Source organism: Agelaius phoeniceus, chromosome 6 (assembly GCF_051311805.1).
Source record: "Agelaius phoeniceus isolate bAgePho1 chromosome 6, bAgePho1.hap1, whole genome shotgun sequence".
In the NCBI taxonomy this organism is placed as follows: Eukaryota; Metazoa; Chordata; class Aves; order Passeriformes; family Icteridae; genus Agelaius; species Agelaius phoeniceus.
In genome coordinates this window covers 42048366-42072427 of record NC_135270.1, presented here as the reverse complement: position 1 = coordinate 42072427, position 24062 = coordinate 42048366, and the positions used below count along the sequence as shown (strand labels likewise).

Sequence of the window (24062 nt, the reverse complement as noted above, 5' to 3'; positions counted from 1 at the left end):
CTAAAACTGAGTGAAGTGTCATCAGCCCCTAGAGACAGTGTCCAAACAATTGAACATGTTTGGAGGAATGGTTTATTCTTTGGCTCTCTCATACTTGTAGCTGCCAATTATTGAGTAGTTATGGTCAGACAGACTAACTGTGGTTCATGGCTGGCTCTCGGGTTCAGAAGTATCTGGAATTTTTCAATGAAATCCAGGGAAGTGTCCAAACATTTCCTCAATGTTCCTTTGATATTTTGTGCTGCTAATGGCCTTTAGACATGATGGTTTCTTTCAGAAGTCATTTCTGACTCATATCTCAGAGACTGGGCTAGTATAAGGACTTAAATAGAGAAATGAGAATTCCTTTTCTGTTCATGTGAGAGACTGGATTCACTGAGATCTCTTCAGCCCAAGGCAGGCAACTTTTAGGAAGAGCTGAAAGCCATTGAGTTCACAGCCTGTTTTCAGGGCTTGAATGAGACTTGGCTGTTGCAGGAAATCTTTCCAGTTCTGGGATTAACAGTAGTTAGCAGTCCTCTTTTAGAAACTGGCTACTTTCAAAGACAGCAAGAATCTGTCAGACCAAATCAAGAGAGAATGCAAAATACAAACCCTCTTGCCATTCTCTCTCTTCTTGCCCCTTCTAAAATAAATCAAAATTGCTCCTGATATCCAAAGTTAAAGACAAAGTTGAATTTAGATATATTTGTATTTATTATTATGAGTGAGATCTAAAGCCAGAGAGGAGATGGTTTTATTTCTCTCCTGATGATTCCTTTTCTTGCCTTTTCTTTAAGTCATTTGTTTTGAAAGGTTCAAAAGAGTAAGGGTTCTGACTAGAAACAGAACCAAAGTCTTGTCCCCTTCTGCTTCAGGTATTTTTTTCATGAAACCCTTGAGATTAGCTCAGTTCATTAGAACATGGTACTAATAATGCCAGGGTAGTGGGTTTGATCCCTGTATGGGCCTTTCATGTAAAAGTTGCATTCAATTATCCTCATCCTACCCAATTCAGAATATTCTGTGATGATGCCTTAATCTGTGAAAAAAACCCATGAAGAGTTATACATGACCATTGTGAAAATATCAATCATAGAAGACATTTCCAGGAGAAGGAGTTTCAATAATTCCTGTATTCGTGCACACACACTATAAATCCAGTGTGTATACATATATATATATATATATATATATATATATATATATATATATACACACTGGATTTAAATTTCTGCAATTAGGACAAATACCTCAGTAGAGGGAAATTCTGCATGTTTTACTAGAGAACAGTAATGCATTCTTTCAGTACTGAGGATGAATTTGGGTCTCTAGGCTTCTGAATCATCTCCACCTATTTCTCAGTAAGATGAGAAAGTACATCATGTTCTCAGTGGGCTGTGACCATTGCCTTTGAGTTGCAATCCTTCAGATCTTCATTAGTCCTTAGACTATCATTAAATGCTTGGCAATGGTTCTATCTTATCTTTGTTGTTAATGTCTGCAGGTAGAAATCTAGAGGACTTGCTTATTAGAAATCATTTTTACAGTAGGGCAGTTCATGCCTTCTGGGAAACATTACTTTCAGAATCTCTGTCAAAAAAGGCTTTCTTTTGCCCCCTTTCAGATTCTTTCTTTGACAGAGGCCACTTGGAGTCTCAAAAGGGCTCTAGTTTACATGTGCTTAGACAGCTTCTAAAATTTAGTGTAGACAGAAGATCAAGCTATGTCCACAACAGAATACACAGGTTACATTATTTTGTTAATTTTATACTGAAGAGTCATATGCACTTTGGATATGATCTATATGAGAGAAAGAGAATTTGAAGTACAAAATAAGTAATTTTGCTTGAAGTACAAAATAAGCAATTGAAGTTTAGACTTGATGCATTTTCCATCAACACATCAAAGACTGGATCCAGTACTGACCAAATATACTTTGATGAATGTGTTCTTCTTTTAGCCTGTTCCAAAAGTCATGATTAGTTTCCAATGAAAAAAACCCGAGCAACTCTTAAATAATAGAATCATAGAATACCAAGTTGGAAGGGCACCTTGAGGATCATCTGGCCCAACCTTTTTTGGCAAAAGGACAGTCTAGACAAAATGGCCTATAATAAAGCCTTGATCTTGGCCTTGTTATCGAGCGATGCAAGGATGGTCCAGGAGCCCCGTCCCTCTGGGAGACAGAGAGCCCGAATGCCCAGGCAGCTTGCAGCCGTGGCTACCCTTAGCAAGCTCAGTGATTGTCAGCTCATTAGCGATGATCAGCTCTCTTAGGATCTCAGCTCTTTGCTTGCTTGCTAGGCTGCCCTTGGCTGAGGCTTGAAGCAGACGCGAGAGAGGAGGAGAAGTTCTGGGGGTTCCACAGCGATGGTTTATTGGGAGGTCTGTGAAGAGTCCCAGCGACAGCTCTTCTTCTGTCGAATGGGCTAAAAAACCCCCTTTTATAGGGTAAAGGGGGATCCAAACTTGTCCAATAGTAGGGGTTAGGGAAAAGTGACCTATGGGGTTACAGAGATAAGCTTTGGTCAGAGACAGGGACTTATTTTGCTGTCTCATCATGACTCAGCAGTTCCGACTGTTAAGCCTCAATCCTCCATGGAGCTTTCCCAAGCTCTATGGGGTTTGCTACAACAGCCCAGCACTCTGTTAGCTAAATCTTAAACTGTCCAACACTGGCAAGTCCACAACTTCCCTGGGGAGACTATTCCAATGGTTGATTGTTCAATTGTGAAAACTTTCCTCTTGTATTGTACAGAAATCTCCCCAGGATTAACTTGTACCCATTAACCCTCATCTTTTCCATGGAACCCCTTGAAATAAAAGGAGTCTCCGTCTTCTTTGCCCTGTAAATACTGGCACATGATGATAAAGTCTCCTCTCAGCCTTCTTTTCTTGTGCTGAACAAACCCACCTCTTTTAGAGTTTCCTCACATAGAAAGCTTCCCAGCCCTTTGTTCATCTTTGTGGCCCTTCCCTTCTCTGGACCCTCTCCAGCCTGTCCGCATCTTTATTTTGAATAGCAGGGACCAAAACTAAACAGTGTTCCAGGTGTGTCCTGACAAACACTGAGTGGAGTGGGATAATGAATGACTTCTTTATCTCTGCTGCTGATGCCCTTTTTGATGCAACCCAGCATCCTGTTGGCTTTCTTTGCTGTAGCAGCACACTCTTCTTTCAGATTGAGCTTCTTGTCCGCCAGGACTCCCAGACCCCTTTGACAGAGCTGCTCCCCAGCCCAGTAGATACCAGCCTGTGCTGCACTCCTGGATTATGTTTTCCAAGTGCAAGACCTTGCACTTGTCCTTGCTGAACTTTCTAAGGTTCTTGTTAACCCACTTTTCCAGCCCATCCAGATCTTCCTGCAGGGTTGGCTCTCCACTTCCCCGATCAGTTTGGTATCATTGGCAAACTTTGGCAGAGTACTCTTGATCCCATCTTTCAGATGTCTTATGGAGATATTAAACAGTGTTTGGTCTAATATCAATCCCAGGGGAACCCACTTGTGACAGGTTGCTGGTTTGAAAAGGAGCTAATCACCACCAGCCTCTGGGTGTCGCCTGTTGGCTAGTTCCCCACCCACCACACAGGATCACACCAGTTTCTCTAGGAGGAGGCTGTGGGAAACCATTTCAAAAGCCTTGGAAAAATCCAGGTAGACAATGTCCACTGCTCACCCCACAACAGCCAAACAGGTTACTTTGTCATTGAAGGTGATCAGGGTTGCCAAGTATGACTTGCCCTTGGTGAATCCGTGCTGGCTTTTCCCAATCACATGTTTCATCTGACTTGTGATATCCCCCATGATAATTTCTTTCATAACTTTCCCAGGGACTGAAGTAAGACTGATGGGCCTATAACTTCCTGGATCCTCCTTTAAGCCCTTCCTGTATATGAGGGTGACATTAGCCTTCTTCCAGTCTTCTGGGATGTCTCATGGTCTCCATGACTTCTCAGAGATTTGGAGAACAGCCTTGCAATGATATCAACCAGCTCTCTTACCCTGGGGTGATTATTGGCAGGGTCTATCAATTTGTGGGGATCAAGCACCTGTAATAGCTGACATACCAACTCTTTCTTTACTGATGGTAGGTTTGTGTTTGCATCAACCTGGATTTTTGTTCCCAAGACATGCACCCCAACAGTGCTGGTAAAGACAGACGTGAATAAAGCATTGAGGAACCTCTTCCTTTTCAGTGTTGTTGCTGACAGATTCACCTCTTCTGTTTAACAATGGGCCAATATCTTCCATCTATTTCTGCTTATTGTTTACATACCTGAAGAACACTGTCTTGTGTTTTTTGACATTTCTGGGCAATTTCAATTTGAGCTAAGGTTTTGCTTTTCTAACAGCACCTCTGCACACGCTGGAAATGCTTTTGTAGTTCTCAATGGGTGGGTTTTTTTCCATCTCTTTATATGCTTCTCTTTTGGCTTTGAGCAGACCGAGAAGCTCTCAGATAAGCCAAGGGGGGTATTGCTCTCCCTACTCCCCCTACTTTAAAGAGTAATGAACTGTTTTTAAACTTCCATGTTTCTTAGGAGAAAAATGCCAACATAGAGAAAACTTTGCAATCAGTACTCTATGGCTACCATTTACATTAACCAGCTCCCATTTCTGTCAGCCAGGCTACAGTGCTCCTTTGTGCACCAGAAAGATCTTACAGCATCAGTTTCATGGTAAAATGTGTTCATTCTCACAGAGTTTTTCTCTTTAAAGAAAAAAAAATTTGAGGACATCCAATCCTGAGCTTTAGGAATCAAACATCATTAGAACAGGCTTATCCAGATGGTATCTCTCATTCCAGGGCAGTTCACTTACCAGATTTGTGCCCAGAAGAGCCCCTAGAAATTGTGACATCCACAGCATCTTTCCACTGCAAAGGTGGGAGGATGTTTCTACCATAGCTCTGGTTTGCCAACAGCTCATCAAATGAGATTTATGTCTTCTGGATGTGTGGTAAATATGCACATTAACAGAGCTCTTCCACATTTATTGCTGGAAGGAAAAGATGTCATCTTCTTTTACTTCAAGAGAATACTTGAACCCCAAGCTGCTTCTGCTTGCAAAATAGAGAAGCTAGAGCTTATTTTCCAGGTTCAAGAGACAGACACAACAGAAACAAAGTGTAAATAACCAAAATCTCTCACTCCTTCTAAGATTCTGAACAAGGAAGCAAACTCATAACCAAGCTATGAGAAGAACCAGGATTTGACAACAGTGCCTTACCTCTCCCTGGTTTCATTCTCCACTCAGCTCAACAATCAGCTTTAACTTTGCTTAGTCTGAGCTTCTTTGCACAGAAATTGCACAGGAAACTCCTGGCTGCCTGATGTTTTCAGTCTTCCCATTGGGTGTCTGCTGGTTTAGAGTGGGAATGGATACTATAGAGCAAAGGAGTTATACCTTCACTAATCATGAATCTCACAGGCAAAGCTTCAGACTAAGTTATTAAGGCTATTAAAATCCCAGATATCAGGTAATACTTTTATGAATTAGATGCAGATTAAAATGCAGAACTGTTAGATTTTCCACATGACAAAAGGTTAATAGTGGGGGGCCACAAGGTATGATACTAACTACTCCTATTGCATGTATTATATTGAACAGTTACTTATAAAAGGGGGAGTGAACAATGAGATGGCAGATACTGCAGATTAAATGAAAGCATATCAGTATCTGGAATTCATACCCAGCTCTCCTAAGAAATCTCCCTGATCCATTGCATTTTTTATCACAGCAGATTCTTTTAGTCCTTTTCACTGTATTCATGAATGTAACTTGCACAATACAAGATCCCAGCAACCTTATGCTTCCCATTCTGCTGAGTGAGGTTTATAGCTTTTCATTTTCATTTTCAGCCTTGGGCTGACTTGTAAGACTGAATCCATGTCCCAGCCTGCAGACTGGAAGCACTTCATTAGTATGCAGGGCAGGTACTGAGGGAGGCTGTCTCTATGCGACAGCTCTCAATCCACTCCTCTGATTATTATGGCTCATAGAAAAGAGAATGCAAGTGAAATGGAAAAAAAAAGTGGAAGAAAAAAACCACTGCATTTTCAGATATTAAAAAATGGTATAAAGTATCTGGTAATATCGAGTAAGAGAATGTATCTGGTTCTATATTAGCTGCCAGTCATTCCTCTGCTTAATTTAAAAGCAAGTGTCTGTTAAAAATGGTCACAAGGGAAGAAGCCAAACTTCCAACATAAATTACCTGTTGAGTTTATTATGGACTCTTTTAAGGGAGAGCTTATGACTTTAATATGAAAAGCATTGTAACACCAAGTAAAAATCCACTCTTGATAATTTTTGTGTTTTCTTGTTGGGGAGATGGCTTCCTGTCAAGATAGCAAAGCTAAGCCCATTGTAAATGTCTGCATTTGCTCATAAGGGAAAGAACAAAGAAGTTATGGAAAGGTATTATTATGACTTACCTAGGTTTTTTTAGGCAGCATAGGAAACTATGGGAAAAAAATACTACCTTTGGCTGTTGTCATTCATCCTGGTGATAGAAAAATATTTCATAAATAATCAGATCTTCTCCCCTTTTTCCAGTTACATATGTCCCAGGTGGCTGCTTATTCATGACTGAAATACTGCCACTTCTGGGTAGGAATATTGCAGCTGTTTAACAATGAATTTTTATACTATACAATAGTTTCAGGACTGAAAACTACAAAAGGCATCATAACTAATTTCTTCTTCGAATGAGATTGTATGGTGTAATCACCTTTTTTATGGTAGTTATCTTACCTTGTGCTAGAGCTCTTGTCTTACCCTCTAAGCCAGTGGTTTGCTTAAGAAAGTTCAATTATGCCATCTTCTTCCTCCCTGAGAACCTACCCTAACAGTTAACTAACTGGTTGAGGCAGGGACACTGCTTTTCTTCCTGTTGGCCCTAAGCCTCTGTACTGAAAGGAGCACAAGATTTATGGTTCCAGGAAAATGGCAGAAAAGAAGGGGCAGGACTCACTAACCTGGTACTCTGAGTTCTCACCTTTAAGATGCAAGCCCTGGGTTCAAGAGCATTTCACATTTCACTCCCCTTATGCATTGTTGTGCTGCTCACCACTAATCCTTTTTGAGATACTGATTGGGGCATTTAATTTTCTGCTGGCATAGTACAGAAAGCTAAGGTACTTAATCCTTAAGGGTCAGTCAAATAAAATGAGTTGTTTCAATATGTACCTCTTTATGTTGTTGGAAGACAGTGGATTATTTCAAAGAGTATTTTATTAGAAAAAGAACCCAGGTTTTGATTTTGGAAAATTTACTGTGATAATCTGAATGGCTAGTCTGTTCAATAGTAAGATGAAAACAACATCAAAGAAATTATAATCAAACTTTGGTGTGCAATTCTGAAGGGTCAGGGTACTGAACCTTCTGCAAATAAGTGTAAGATTTTTTTTAGCATTGACAAAACAATATCATTGTCTGTAAGTTATTAATCAGAAAAGACAGAGATATCTATGCTGACATTGTAAAATGTATCAGCCTGAGGTGCAATGGCACAGAAAATTTAAGTTCAAATGACTAGTTTGGCAGCTACAAGCAACTAAACCAAGGCCTCATAACATCAAGTGTTAGGTAACTAACACTCTGTTTAACCAGATCTTGACAAATGGAAAACTTTCCTAGTAAGATGTGAGACTGTAATAGGGAGGATGCATATGCATCAATACATGGGACTCAGAAAGCACAACTGATTAAAAACAACCCTGACAGAGATCAGCTTTGTTTCACTGCCAGTATTTAGGGAAATCAATAAACAAACTAAGCAGACTAATTGCTGCAAAATAATATTTTAACAGGGTTTTGGATTCAGTATAATAGAATTTGTTAGCAAGGGAGTTCAAAATAGAAAAATTTATCTTGATCATCTCCTTTCAGCATTTTTAGTCACTATAAACTGTGACATTTCTGAAGACCTTTGTATGAAGCATAGTCTCATAACAAAACAATTTACTTATTTTGGTAGTTGGCTGGAAACAAACCCACATATGGCAAGTGTAAAATGGAATCATTTTATCTTGCTATTTCTATCAGTTTCTGTCTTCTGTAGTTCACTAGCATTTATGTAGTGCTGTTGATCATTAAGTGTTTTATTGTCAATTTATTCAGAGACATTAAAATAACTGAATTTTAAAAATAGATATAGTGGCAACTCCTTTTTTATATTAAAAGCTAATTGGCATCTCTGTTGCAGTATACAGTATTATTATCCATATTAGGTGAGATTTTCAAAAGTTCTAAATTTTGAACAAAATACTAACTTATGTTCTGTCTTAGATCAGAAGTTCTAATTTAATACAGTTACCATATATCCCCTAATTAGAAGTATAATTACTTTTCTAGCTGTATCAACACTGGACTACTACATCAGAAATGGATGATCTGCCAGTTAATGTGATAGTTGTTTGAAAAGGAAGATCTGGACATTTAATGGTATTTTTGAAAAGTACTAGGCTTAACCTGGGACATTATAGTTTACCTGACTCAGGCAAGAACATAGTTTACGAGACCATGCTAAAGTTAGAGATGCCCTATTCTATTTTGTGTGTATCTGTACACCATCAACCCCTGTTTCATGCTGACCTCATCCCTCACCCATCTTTACAAATTACAAGCTTAATTTATGCCAAGGTTTTCTACTAAAGGGGAAGCTAATAGATCTTGGGGCAGGAAAAACTTGCTTTGATTTATAGGCAAACAGTAAAGTTTCAACCTGTGCTAGACATTATCAAGTTTCAGGTCTCCAGAGAAATCCTGACAAGCATCCTGGCTTTGCAAGTCCAGATGGTTCCTTGCAAAACTTGGTGTCTTGCTGGTGGGCAATGAGAAGCAGGAATTGATGGGAGGAGAGGTAGCAAAATGTAAAGGTATTTCTGTCCCTTTTTGTCATGTTAATAAGTCTCTACATAACTTCCTCCCATACCTTCTGCTATATTCTTATTAGTGCCCAAATCCTCAATTATTTGTTTGCTGAGGATAAATAGTTTATTGCTCTCTTTGGGCTTTTTGCAGAGTAATGCAATAATTGTAAAATGAATACTGCCCTACAGTAATGTGACCTCTTATGTTTTTCAGAATTTTTAGGTGCTGTCATTTTCTTTATGGTATGTTCTCCTCACCTTCCTGGGCTTTGTGTTTGTGCCAAAATAGGCATCTTGTGTAGAGGGAGTGCCAGAGAGACACTGCATTGACAGGAGAAAATATTTTCTAGCATAGTAGGAAGGAGCCCCCACCAAATGGCCATAAACACAGTGACTAGAAAATCACACTAATTAGCTTTTGGCTTCCTTTGAGGGGCTGGAGCCCATGGACATTCCTGGAGAATAAGACATCACTCATGAGAGGCTGAAGGGCTGGGTCATGAGGGAAATCATGGAGTGAAAATAGTGGCTACAAGAAATGGGGAAGAGAAATGACCACTGGTGGTGGCCATTTACTCACATATTTGTGCTTTCTGAGCATGCTATGAGTTCTGTTGCAAAATTAATTCTGACTTGTCTCCCCATTAGGAAGCTAGACTCACTGCCTGCTCTGGTGCTTTTAAGATGTTGCTAGGTAGGACTCTATTTGCAGCATCCATTCTGAATGGAAAGGCTCTCATGGGCCCCAGTGTAGAAGTTTTGGAGGACATGGTAACCTTGATGAGTTGATCGAAAGCTCATTTATTCTCTACCCATCAGGAGTCTAGTGCTTGATGAAATACTCATGTTTGCCTCCCTGTCTGGTAGGACAGCATGACCAGGAGAGCACAAGATAGATAGCACTGATCAAACTGTAATCAATATCCTAATGCAGAAAATACAGGAATCTTATGTTCAGTGCTTACATTGTGTCATGATGTCCTTGTATTCTTCCTTGTGCTCAGCAAGGTTCTATGGGTCAGGAAGTGAAGTCTTTTCTGAATAACTTTGTGGAAGGCCCTCTGCACCAGGTACAATTAGCTAATCCCTTGGCCCCTTTCCCTCTGAGCATACTTTCTGGGTAACTGTCTTATGGTCTTGTGTTGGTTTTGCACAGCCTGGTTTTTGGTAGCGGGGGGTGGGCCACAGAGGTGGCTTCTGTGTGAAGCTGCTAGAAGCTTCCACCTTGTCTGGTAGAGCCAGTCCTGATGGACATACCGCTGGCCAAGGCTGGGTCACTTAGAGATGATGGTAATGCCTTTGTGATTATATATTTAAGAAGAAATCAAAACAAAAGTAGTGTCACAGTTTTAATTCCAGACAAGAGGTGGAGGTGAGAATATGTGAGGGAAACAGCATGGAGACTTCAAGGTCAGTAAAGGAGGGGGAGGAGGTGCTCCAGGCTCAGGAGCAAAGATTCCCCTGCAGGCTGTGGTGCAGACCATGGTGAAGCAGCTGTGCCCCTGCAGCCCATGGATCCACAGGGGATGCAGAGATCCACCCACAGCCCATGGGGGAGGTGCCCAGGCTGGAGCAGGTGGATGCCTGGAGGCTGTGATCCAGTGGGAGACCCGGGGGAGAGAGAGGGTCCTTGCTTCCAGGCTGGAGCAGCCTGTCCTTGGAAGACTGAACCCCATGCAGGAGTAACCCATGCCACAGCTGTTTTGGGAGGACTGTCCGGCCATGGGAGGGACTCGGGTAGCAGCAGTTTTGGGAGAACAGCTGCTCATGAGATTGGGCCCATGTCTGAAAAGTTCACAGAGAACTGTCTCCCGTGGGAGGGACCCCACACTCTCACAGGAGAAGGACTTCTCTCCTGGGTGTTGGAAGCAAACCTTGGGTGACAAAGTGACCATGACCCCCACCCCCTGTGTCCCTGCACTGTCAGTGGGAAGCAGGGAGGAGTTGCAGGAAGAAAAAGTGTTTTTAAGGGCTTGTTTTACTTCTCATTATCTTCCTCTGGTTTTGTTAGTAATAAACTCACCTTGTATCTCTAGGTTTAGCCTGTTTTGCCCTTGGAGTGTTTTGTTCTGGTCCTTATCTCCACTCATGAACCCTTTGTTAAATTCTTCTCTGTCCAGCTGTGACAGGAGAGGGTGAGTGAGCAGCTTTCATGGGTGCCTGGCGTTTGGCCAGTGTCAAACCACGACAGATCTCAGGGCAGCACCATTTGGGTATGGGGGACCTGAGCACATTTGAGCTGACTAGCTGACAATTTTTCTGCTGCTGCAAAGCTGGTTGCAGGAATCAGGAATGTCCAGGCTTTGTGAACAGATCTCTGTGCTTATGGAGATGAGGATGAAGCCCATCATCGTGCTGGGCAGGCTCCAATTGTTTGCACAAAGTGACTCCTTATCTAAAGTGGTGGAGTCACTGTCCACCCTCTCTCTGTAGAATGTGAAGCAGTCCTCCATTGCATGCTCACCTTCTCCCATCCTCCATTTGCTGAAGAGATGTGCATTTGCTGAAGAGATGTGCATATAGAGCTACTCCTATAGGCTCTGCTATAGGAGTAAGCTAGATGATAAGTAGCAGAGGTGTTCTTTTCTGAACAGAACCATTTCTCTTTGTCTAGCATGAGGAAGAGTCCTGCAGCCCCAGACTCTAGTCATTGAGAACCCTTGTGTCCCATCCTACTGTGTCCAAGTTAGTTCCTCAAAGTCTGATCCCATCCAAACTGATAGCAGCAGGAGCAGAAGATGCAGCAAGAGGCACCATGTGTATGTATCAAAGTTGCAAAGCAGAAGATGATGGACAGTGCTGGCTGAAGTCCTGTTTGCATACACAGAGGCTGTGTGACACAAATGAGTGAGAGTGGAGCATGTACTGCAGGGACTGGTGATACTGGGAGGCACAGCCAGAGCACAGCTCTTGTGCTGTTGCTCTTATCTGCTTATTCAGTGTATGCTCAGAAAGTGTGGGCATGTCTTGCCTTCTCAAAAGGGCCTCAGATTGGAATAGTGTGTGCAGCCCATGTCACATGCCCAGGTAAATAAAATGACGTGTCTAACAAAGGTGCAGTGAGAATATGTGTTTCCCAGTGTAGCCATTGTTATGATAAAGGCTCGTAATTGCAAGTGGTGAGAATATATTACTGCATCTGTATGTCTCTGTGTGTTTGCTTGTGAGAGACAAACTGTGTGGTATTCAGGGTCTACATTATTCAAAATATTTAAAGCCATAATAAGATATAGCAGTAGGAATTTGTGTGAATTGGGAAAAAAGAATACATGCAAGGGTTTTAGGATGTTATCTTGGCTGAATATACAGAATAGGTGACATTCATTTTTCTCCCCTGTCGTGTGCTAGAGATTTTCTGTCTGTAAAGTGAGGTCTTTTAAAGGAAGTCCTCCTTTATCATAGCCAAAACTGATCATCCCGAATGCATAACATTGAAAACCACATATGTTTGTATGGCAAAAAAATAAAAAAGCAAAAATTACGTCAAACTCTAAAGTAAAAGCACATATTTCACAAGTCTTAAATAATCTACATTTAAATAGGAAAAAGAAGGAATTGGTGTAGAATGTTGTTGAAGCTATTAGAAAAATGTCACTAGTTCTTATTTTTTTAAGATATGCACATAGTTTCCCAAACCATAATTTTATGAATCTTTTCATCTTTGAATACATCTTACTTAGGCCTGTATTCAGCAAAACATTTAAATACAGACATGAAGTTATTTACGGGCAGTCTAACTGCCCATGATTCGATTGAGTCATAGAGGAGCAAAATGATCACCAAAGACACTATTTATGGAAAAGACTTGGGAAACCATAACTTCCTGCATTACATAAACTTCTTGAGTCAAAAAACTAGAAATGGAGATAGGTTTGGCTCATGTTCTTCAGTATACAAGGTCTGCACAGCAATTGGCACAGAAAGGCTGACTCAAATGAAGGCACCGCAAGGGGCCATCATAGCTGTATCTCATGTAAGTGCAGGAGCTGGAGTGATGATGGAGTAGCCCTGGAAATAGGACCTGCACTGCTAAGACTCCTGGCTGGTTGCAGCACAGAGACAGCCTGGGACTGACTGGCTGTCATTATCTGAACAGCAAGTGTTGCTTTGGCTGGAAAAAGAGCTATCCATTTTCTGGAAAGTTCCCTTCCTACTGTTCTGTGAGCTCTGTGGAGTTTTGCCAGCAGGAACTGTGCTGTGCAGACTGAGAAGTTCCTCCTCTTTTTCTTTTGTTTAAATGGAGTAGGAATTAAAGTAGATTCAAAGTGGATCAAACTGCAAAACTGTCAAATCCATGTGAAACTGACAACCTGGCAGTCAACTGGCCATAGCTGTAGCTGCAGTAGATCCCATGGTGTGCTAATGGAAGTCAGGTTATTAATTCTTACTGTCTGGGACAAAATCCAACATGCTTTATTTTCTGCTTCCTTTAAGCTCTTTCCTGAACTTCCAGTAACAAGCTGAAGTAGCTTTCTTTATGTCTTGAGCACTGTTGCTTGCATGATGCCCCAGGAGATGACCAACTCATAGGAAGCCATGTGATTCAAATGTACATACCTGTGGGTAAGACCCCTCTGAGATCTTGCACAGTGCTAAAATACAACTGCTGTAGTTTTGCTCAAGAAGAGCAGAAGGAGCTGAAGAAGGTAAAAGCTGAAATTATATTAGCAAGTCTTCACAGAGTGGATAAAAAAGGATACTATGCAAGCAGAATTTTTTTCTGACTCAGGCTACAGAGTTGATCTAGCTCACAAAAAAACATGCATTACAACATTTTAAGAAGTACAGCAAAGCCTGTTTCTACATTCTTGGGTGCTTCTGCTAAGTCCAAAGGGCAAAGTTGCTTCAGCATAGTCCATTGTTTGTTTTGGAATCTCAAAGATTAAAGATGTCTATAAGTGTTGTTAATTCTCATGGTTATTGTTAAATATTTCCTTTTATTATCTGTATCATAGCAGCTTCAACTTACCAAAAAAAAAAGAAAAAAAAAAAGGTGAGTTCTCAAGTGCACCCTCACTGTTTCCTGTCTCTGAGCACAGGAATGTTCTGTGCGTGAGGAGACTCCAGCTCACATGTCCCAGGAGAGCAGTCTGACCACCAGATTGCAGGCTGTTTTGGAGGCAGGCAGTCTCCACCCTTCCTATTGAAACTGTGCCATGCTGCAGAAAATAATTTAAGTTCATTGGTCCAGAGAAAGAGAAGGGGGGTCACAAGGAGTAGAGAAAGCGTAAGAGAAAGCATGACTGTTCTGGTTAAGGCACCCGTCTGACAGATAAAGCCTTAGATTCTCTTCCTGGCCTGCTTCTTAAATATTTCATATAAATAGTCCCTGGCTAAAATGCAGAAACAGATGTTTTGAATACCGTACTCAGAGGTGCCTAATTTTTCCCATGCTCTATATAGGAAATCTAGACACGGAACAAGAGGTTCTGAACTCCCCTCTGGGAACCCAGTACCTTTCTCTTTGGCACTGTGGGGTTGAAGTTCTGTGTAACTAATTCCCATATTGGACCTGATCCTCAGGGTATCGCCTCAGAAGTCTGCTTCAGAGATTCAGTCTCCATGATATTTCCCTTCCCAGTGTATTTGGCACGGATGGTTCTTTTGTATCCCTTCTTACAAGTGCTCCATTATTCCTTTGGCTCTTCTGGATAGCTTTAAAATGAAAAGTGTCAAAAATCAGGTCAGACTTTATCTTTGACTAGGGTACATTTTTGTTTTGACCTGTTGCAGAATGCAGCCATTTTCCCACTACAGAAGCTTGACTATGCCCGTTTTCAGATAACAAGCAAGATTGGAGTTGTTTTTCTAATCAAAAATGTTTGTGATACAGTTTGGTTTTATGCATTTCCCCCAAACACTGCCTGGATTGGAATAAATACACACCCTTACAGATTAAATTTTGGATTATATTTGGAGAAAAACTGACTTTCAAAAATGTCTGAGGAAAATCACAGGAATCTTTTCCTGGTCCACCCATTCCCCACCCCCCCTTTTTTTAAACTAGAACATTCATGTAAGCAATGTGAGCAATATGATTGGCTTTTTGGGGGTTCAGTTTCTGACGTAAACTTCTACAGTTTTGCAGTGATTTCCTTAAACCTGACTGGTTCAGCATTCTGAAAGGGAGCACTAGGAAGGGATATATGTGCAGTTCTTCATGACCAGAGGTGTCTCACTGGCATGAAGAACATTTGGAAATGAGCTATAGTGGTGACATATGACTTGCAGGACAGCAGTGAGGACAAGAAATGGCAGACTGATTTTCAAATACACTTACTTAAGAAATGAGGTTTTATTTCTGATGAATCAAGGAATGGGTGAATTTTTTAAAAAGTATTTATAATTTGTATTTTGAGTCAATAGCATTGCATTGTAGGTGTAGAGGTCAACCTCTCTCAGGTCTCTAAATACCTTAACAGTCCTGTTTTTAACAGTGGAAAAACAGTGTGGGCTAGTTCTGTGAGTTACCCAATTTGTTGGTTTCATCTGCTTTCTGGTGGACAGATGTGTGTGTCTGGCATGCTTGTAGGCAAGAAGGGTTCTAGGTGAGATTAATAAATGGGAACAGACAACAAGACCAAACTTTTCAACTTACAGGGATGTTTAATAGGAATTTCAATATAACACCAAAACTTTTGGACTTGGTTTTCTCAGGAAGCTTTGGCAAAGAGCATTCAATGCCCTTCAGAATCCCCATGCCTTGATAAAGCAGCCTGAATGTGTGCTGCCAGCCTTGAGCAGGGTTATTCTTTGCTGGCCAGTGCTGTGAGGTGCCTCATCACACTTTGAATGTTTCTAATGGTGGTGACAGATGTTTATTGAGTTGCAGAAAGTGAGCTTGGGCTGGTGCTTCAGGAAGCATTTTTGAGGTGGTGAGAGGAGCTACTAGCACAGGAAAAATTTGCTGTAGAAGAGTTTTCTGTAGTGCCAGGGCATTCTCTCTTTTGGCCAGGCCACGGCATCTCATCTGATCACTGGACTTGCCAAGACACAGAGGAAAGAATTTGACTTCAGTGGTTCACAAATTACACAGGTGCCAGTATGTCCTTTCCAGTCCCTGCTCTGGAAGCAACTCCTCCATCTCCAGTTACATATGAGCACTCTAACATGCTTTATTACTTTCTCAAGCTGCAGCATATTTCCCAGGTTCGTTTGTATCATTTTCCTGGGTTGAACCTGGTTCCAAACATAATAGTATGCTGGCTTTATCCCCATTCAGCATTCAGCTTGAGAAGAAATTATAGGAATGGGCAGTGGAGGAAGACAGGCTGGGGCCTTGTTTTGGTTACAAGATCTAGGCAAACAACTGAGCATTTTTTTTAACATTTGTACAATAAAAAGTATGACTAGGGAAAGGTAACTCACAACAGATGTGATTCCAGAGGTCTGAAATCCTGTCAGAGGGAAGGACAGAAGGAGGAAAAAAAGAGAGATATATTTCCAGGTGCATTTCAAAGCCTCCATTGTCACACATGGATGGTGAAACTCTAATTGGAGATTTAAAGATACCTGAGCTCAGGAAGAAATGGCACCCAGAATATTTTTATTTTCCACTATATACAGGGATGCAAGAGAAGCACTATTTGCAGCTGTACCAGGTAGACAGAGTTTTGTGTTGTTTCATCCCAAAATATAAAAACAAATAATGATCTGATGAAACACAGCCACTCTGGAGGAGGAGACAATAGCTGTTTCACTGCACAAGACATTACCTCTATAAAACAGGACAGACACCAAAAACCTCCCCTTATCCTGCTTAAACACAAACACTCTAAGAATGTAATATAGTCAACTAGCTTTGAATTTTAGAGATATACTAAATTCAATACTTCCAGATTTGTGGGAAATGTCCTGGGAACATTAAAAAGATCACATGTCCAATTGGTAATTTTATTTCTCATTTGAAGGGTTCCTTGTCCAACAGCATGGGCACAACTTTACGATGAAGTGATGAATTTTAACAAGCCTTTCTGGATTCCAAGTTTGCCTTGGTCTTTTATCAAAGGGCTCAGCAGACTTTATGCTGCTTAACTGGGAACTGTAATAGTAGCAAATGAGGAAGATAGTGAAGATTTATACAGCTTTATATTTAATATAGGGAGTTTCTAGAAAGAGTTTGTAAGTAGGGACTGTTGCCCAGGCTCCAAGCTTTGGCCAAGCAGTTCTTGGCAGGCTTCAGAGAGGGTGGTGAAAATGCAGCTTTAAGCCATCCTTACATCATCCCAGGGCTGTCTCCCTGCCAGCGTGGTCCCTTGTGTAAACTGTAACACCAGCAGAGCTACTGAATTTTGCAGGAGCTACCACTGTACCAAATAAACTACTCTGGTAACTGGGAATCCATGAGAAATAGGCTTGGCCCAGCCATTTCTAAACTGTATGTGTTTCAAGGGACTCAGGGAAGGGAGAGCCATTGCAGTCTCTGCAGTGGCTGCAAACCAGCTGAGGCTTTGTCATTTCTGCACTGGCTGATGTGCAAGTAGCTGGCTGAGCTGCCTCAGAGACTCCATTGCAGTGATAATGTGGCAAAAAAACAGCTTTCAGTGTCTGGAGGATCTGGCCCTGCGTATGCCTGTGTGTGCATATGCAGATGCATGTGATGTCACTGAATGTCCCCTGCTCCCTGCAAAGGTCACTTTGTCTGAGACTTTTCATTTGCTTCAGAATAAAGCAGCCTCGAGAATGTAATGAAGGAAATTAGGTCTGAAATTTGTTTCCTAACATCCATGAATTGCAGCACCAAGCTAGGGGGAAAGCATTCAAATCCCTCTCTGCCCTCTTGGATAGAATTCTGTTTGTAGCTCTGTAATAATCAGCAGACATCAGTGTCTGCTACAACTGAGTATTTTTGGTACCTAATTGGTACTTAGATACTAATGTGATAGGAGCCTTAGAAATAGCTAAAGCAGATAAATATTGCTTCTTTCCCTGTGTGTATGTCTGTATCGTCTGTGTGAAGCTGTGTATTAATGTGAAAAATTCCCTGTTGATTTTAATGGAATGCATTTCTCTGCAGAGAATTTGCTTCTTTCAAAGCTGCAGTAACGTATAGAAGGGATAATTTTTTTGTGTGTGCTGTGAACATCTAGAACAAATTTCTGAAGTATTATTTGTGCAGAAACTGTGAATGCTCCCAGCTTGCAAATGAAGTCAAACCCTTGTTAATGTTTACAGTAAAACAGCTGTTCTCAGCATTTCTCCCTGAGCCTCAGCTACTTTAGCTTTACCCTACTCAGCCTTACATCATAGCAGCTGCAATAATAAGAGGCTGAAAGAGGTCAGAAGCAGCCAGTCCTGCTAAACCACACCTTTGTTTAAAAGAGATTTTGGATTGTAAAATATCTCAATTGCTAAATTTTTCAGCCTGACTGGACTCCATGCATGGGCTGGGTTTTCAAAGACCTAGCTCACCAAAAGCACATAGGCACTGCAGAGTAAAGCAGAACACAGGCTCTTTATACATTTTCCTGGGAAACTTTCTGTAGATCCAGACTGGGAAATGTTCCAAGGCTTCACAGAACTAAAGATAACAGTAATAAAAAATTGGACTGGAGCACACTGACTTTTAAATGAAATAGCTTAGCCTAGTACACTTGCATGACAAAGCCTTCATAATTTGTGCAGCAAGACTACAAAAATAGTAGTCTTTATTTATACAAATAAAAGTAAGATAACTACAGATTACTGAATTTTAACAACTAGCAGGTATGCAAACAAACAACATTCTAGGAAAAGAAAAAAGGCATCATCATGTAGGTTGCTTTCAAGACTATATTTTCTTTGTAAATATTTGTGATTGCTCAAATAATAAATGCTACTGGATATGTTTCATAAAAATAATTAGGTGTTAGCAGAATGTAAAATAGACCATTGACCTGCTCAGTCTTCTTTTCAGAAATAAAGAGCCACAAGTTTTGTGGTAAGTATGAAGTGTATGGTCTATTGAGTTTCTGCAGTGTCTACATTGTGGAAATACATGAATAAATAGGAATTTAAAGTGAATTTAAGAACATTTTAATATTTGATGCCCTCCATGTGATTTACTGAAACCTTTTCTGCTCAGTAGCAGAGATAGGCAGTTTTTAGCATGTAAAAGAAAATGTGTTCATTACCGCTTTATCGCATTACGTAGAAATTGGATAAAATAGGTAATTTTTATTTTACTGACAATAAAAATTTGAAAATCAAAGAAGAAGATAGGATTTTTACAGTTGAAAAATTCCAAATAAATTTATAGGTACAAGGGGTTATTTTAACAGCATTTTCACAGTTAAAATCGAGTGTGAATATTGCACTCACATGACAAATACCATCTGTGACACCAGCAGCAACCTTTACTAGTCTTGTGATTCACAGACTGATGTCACAGACTGTGAGATGATGTCACTGATGTCATAGATTATGGCAATAGGTTGGGATAAAGGGGCTGTCACAGCTGGACTGCTGAGTTTAGTAGTTTTTGCAGCATGTTGCCATCAAAAGGACTTAAATCCCAAATGTGCTTTACAGTACAAGAAAGAGAAGAAGGAAGCAAAGGCAGCCACACAGAAGAATTTGTATCTTTCATTGATACAGGTACTTTTAGTTGATACTAGATACTTTTAATTCAGAGGGACAGCAAATTCCATTGATACATTGTAAAGACAGTGTAAAGTGGAAATGACTGTATCAAAATTGTAATAAATTGGGCCATAGATTCAATAGTGACTAATAATGATGGTGAATTACTTGCCTTGAAATAATTCTTTGAGATTTTTAGGATTTCAGGTTGTAGTTGTATAAGGTACTGACCAGCAAAATAAAATACATCCTCTTTCTTGAAGAGTGTAGAGGCTAAATGTACAAGGGCTATGAAAGGTAATAACATGAGATGCAAGGTTCAAGCAAATTATTCAGAGTAACCATAGGTACAAATGGTAGTCCATGCTTTTATCACAAAATCCTTTACTGCCTGGGGAAGAACCCCAGCCCCCAAAAAACCAATTTTATGTACCTTCATACATATATATTATGTATACATCTATAATATGTACATATATATTTTGTATACATAATTTAATGCCAAGTGCTTTTAAAAATGCACATATCAATGACATAAACCTTTTGTAAGTACACACCTGAGCTAAATATTACTTAGCAGTGTGCATTTTTCTTTAAGTTTCACTGGTGCATTCAGAACATGATCAGTTTGTTTCTTTTGGCATAAATTGTCACCTGAACCCCTGAATAAAAATATTGCTTCTACTCTGTCGTATAGAGAGAATATATTCTGACTCTTGCTCTAGGTACAAATGTGTCTGTCACATTTGAAAAGGCAACAGTTAAATACTTGTTTCTGCTGTCAGAAATGCAGCAGTTAAACCCTAAATAATATCTATAGGATTAAGATCCAAGTACTCTACAAGAAATCTATATGCAGTAATCTTTCCACATTTCCTCTCTATCCTCTATCATAGACTATGGAAGATAATTTAAGAAGAGCTCTAGTATGTATGCTCATTATTTCCATTTTTGGGTAAGTGCAGCAAACAACTTTGCCCTAGCAGATTAGTAGCAAAATAGTACACATTCCTGTATGCTAAATGAATGAAAAAAGCAGGACTGAGTCAGAATGGGGGCAGAGGGAGAGAGACAGGAGGATTTTTTAAAAGAGTTTTCTGAATAATCAGGAAATCCAGTGAGACAAACAGAATGTGTAGAGAACAAGCCAGAATTATCAAATTACCATGACAACCATAGGCAAGAACCCAGAGAGAATCAGGTAAAGATATTACAGTAGAATTACAATTAACTTCACATTTTATTTTTTTTTTTAAATAATAAGCCCAAGCAATCAGGAAGAAATATTTCCTTTGGCCTAGCTCATTGTGGTGAAAAGACTTGTGAAATACAGCCTTGTTTGTAATTGTGAAATTGCTTGGTAAATGTATACAAGCAACATTTATCTTGATTTGAATATACTGATTGTTTTAATCATCAGAATCTAATGTCAGATACAAAATTCAAAATTACATATGCTTTTATTTGCTTGAAAATATAAGCTGAAAGAGAATTCAGAAAAGGTAGAGGGGGTGTGTGGGTATGTGTGTGTACACACACTTATAATGTGTATTTCTCTGTTATTCCTTAAAAATTCTCTCTTGTATGTTTTTCAAATTACTACTTTCTTCATTCAAATCTTTGATTAACACACAACCAAAAAGCTTTAAAACTGAATACAGTAAAAAAATAAGTAAAACCAAAGTGGAGTGAAAGTCAAATAAGTAAGAGTGGTGATGTTTATTTAAAAATGCTACAGGTTAACCAGCAGGTAGTTAACCGGGTTATCTGTTATGTATGGCTTGGCATTCTGTTTTAATATTTCATTTCATGTAACACTGTTCACATATATTGGAAAGATAGAAGTATGCAGTTCTGAAAGGCAGAAATCCATGTTTAGAGACAGAAGGGAGGATTTGTTCACATGGGGGTGGTTGACTTTTTTCCCCAGGTTTGAACAAAGCTCTCAGACTGTTAACACTTGAGTATACAAACAAAATTCCCCCAGTGCTTTTTCTTTCCTAGTGTTTTGTGCCACTATCTGAATGCACATTGCATTTTACATGTGCCTGTGAACATAGATGCATGCCCATATTGATCTTTTTAAATGCTGCCCTGAAGTTTGCTGCGTGGTCAGGGGGAGCAGTGATGCACTCCATTGTTCCCTGCTATGATGTCATGCTCAGACTTCGCCTTGGTTAAACAGAATTCAGTTTACTGCTCTGCAGCAAAATGTCTTTAGGGAAGACAGATCTATTGCTGTAGCAGAGATGGAAAGAAACAATGTGAAAAACAACAAAAAAAAGACAACATAGGGGAATGAGTATAAATTCTGACTAAAATATTTGCTGCCTATATTTTTCTCTACACCTTTACAGAAGTAGATATGCACACTCATCTATACGCACACTCATACTGTGCATAGCTCAAAGATGTGTTTATTTTAATCTTGGAAACTAGGACAAGCTGAGATTCACTCTTAGGACTTGCATCATCACTAAGATTGCTCTTAAACATGCAGTCTTATATCATACTGCTCATTCTTTTTATTCACACTAACCACACGTGGAGTGCACATAATGGGTCTAATCCTGCTAGCTGTCCACTGATGTTAATGAGATCTAAAGACGTCGGGCATGCTACAACATCCAGTGGTAAATTAATTCTTTTCCACAGCATCTGAAAACTCTGTGTGGGGGTAAGGAGGGGAAGAAAGAGGATGGCTTTTTAATTATGTTGGGAGATCCTGAGCTAGAAGAGAAATCTAAAGGGACTGAGTGGGGAGAAGGAGGTCTTTCCTTCTCAATTCCTCCCTCCCACCCTCCCGGCCTTCAAAAAAAAAACCGCAAAAAAAAGCAAAAAAAACCCTCAAAAAACCCAGGGGTCAATCCTTCCCGAATAAGGACAGTTGGCAGGTATGTGTTAATCTTGTTCCCAGCACTTCGGAGGAGCCACGCACAGAGGCTCACCCTGTCCTTTGAAATCAGTCCTTCCTGTCCTTCAAGAGTTAACCTTCTCTAGAGCATTTATTTCACGATCTCAGAGAGAAGAAAAAAAAAACCCCAAAAAACCAAAAAAAACGCACACACAAGAAAAAAAAAACCCAACAGAAAAAGCCCCAAAACCCAAAAAACCCCCAAACCCAAACCTGCAGAGCTGAGAGGCTGCAGATCACAAGGCCATTCTGATAGCCTCCTGTCCCCATGGCAACAGCAACGGCATTTATCAGTTCCTTATGAGAGCAGGCACAGCAAATCTGCATTGCACATGGCAGCCTTCCAGCCTTTCAAATGAAAGAGCACTTTGAACTGCTGCCAAGTGTGGAAGGAGCAGAGCTGTCAGGACTGCTTAATGCTGGCAGTTTGTACTTGGGAGCCTTTCAGTTCCCAGAATCCTTCAGCATGGCAGCCTGCCAGGTACTTAGCGGAAGCTAAAAACTAACCCCCAGACCATTCACTGCAGTGCACTCAAAATTTTCCACATGTACCATGTCACAAGTGCAGACTGTACAATGAAAGCAAACGCCTTCTGCTTGGGATTCTAATTTTATTAATAATCTAGGAAAAAGCAATCAGAGATTAACTGCCTGACAGCACTATGGTATAGCCACTGTTTATAATTCGGGGGGTGTATGTCAAATGTGTATTTCATCCCTTAGAAATAAAATGAGCTCAGACACCAGGGGCTGCACAGCCCTAAATCTCCATGCACTACCTGAATATGGGAAGATTGGTGTTAGCAGAAAGGAGAGGGTGGTTATTTACAGTGGAGTGATTTTTAGCAGTCATTATCAAATGCATAGCAGTGAAATGTGAAACAGTAAAATAAGACACTATTGCTGGCTGGTAACTATTTTTTGCCCTTACCTTCTGCATTTTGATGACATTGTGAGAATCTCAGAAATCGGCTGATGAGCGTAGCACAGATACATGCCTTTTGGTGGGTTTCCTTTCAGTGGAGAGTTTTCATGTGAACTTTTTATTGTTTTGCATTACCCAAAGCACAAGGGCTTCTACTGGCAGAGGAAACAAATTGGCACAGTTCTGCCTTTTTTTTTTTTGCTTTTTTTTTTTTTTTAATCTGCACTGAGATCAAGGGCAAGGGCTTCATTTTCCAGCACTAGTCATAAGCCTTTAGCACAAATAGAATGAAAATTGTCTGTCGCTCAGGCAGTTGGACAGGGTTCAGGAAAACTATGTCTGGCACTAATTCCAAAGGGAGGAAGGTTTGGTTCAATCCAGCATCATTAATTTCAGTAAACTGTTTTCACTAGTCTCTATCCCACTGTTCAAGAGCTGTTTATTATCTTTTACTAAATCATGTTTTTTGGAGAACAGAGTAATGAAAAATACCTGATATTACTTACATACATATTACTTACATACACATGTATACTCTCACATGTATGTATACGCATAAATAGATATGGTATATAAGGCTGTATTCTCTCTTTTTTTTTTACTTGTCTTTTTTTCTAAACAATTGCTTGTTTCTTACCTTGCCTTCCCATTACAAAACACATTTATAATGCCAAATATAAAATAGTAAAAATAGCCCAGAAGGCAAAAGAGAGAGAGAGAGAGAGAGATGAAAAACCTCGGAGCAAAGACAATCTCCACAAATTTGTGAGTTTCACCAAAAAAACCAAGGAAATGTAGAGCCTC

At 40.1% G+C, this 24062-nt stretch overlaps 2 long non-coding RNA genes across 2 annotated transcripts in view; one reads left to right on the top strand and one right to left on the bottom strand.

Annotated features, from left to right (window-relative positions):
* LOC143694380 (uncharacterized) overlaps positions 1-23452 on the bottom strand; it is a 34979-nt gene extending 11527 nt beyond the window's left edge. The window contains exons 1-2 of the long non-coding RNA XR_013182853.1: positions 23265-23452; positions 4805-4981 (exon numbers count right to left, since the gene is read on the bottom strand). This is a non-coding gene — a long non-coding RNA (uncharacterized LOC143694380). The remainder of the gene's footprint in view (positions 1-4804; positions 4982-23264) is intronic.
* LOC143694224 (uncharacterized) overlaps positions 1-24062 on the top strand; it is a 156295-nt gene that overhangs the window by 22416 nt on the left and 109817 nt on the right. The window lies entirely within an intron of this gene.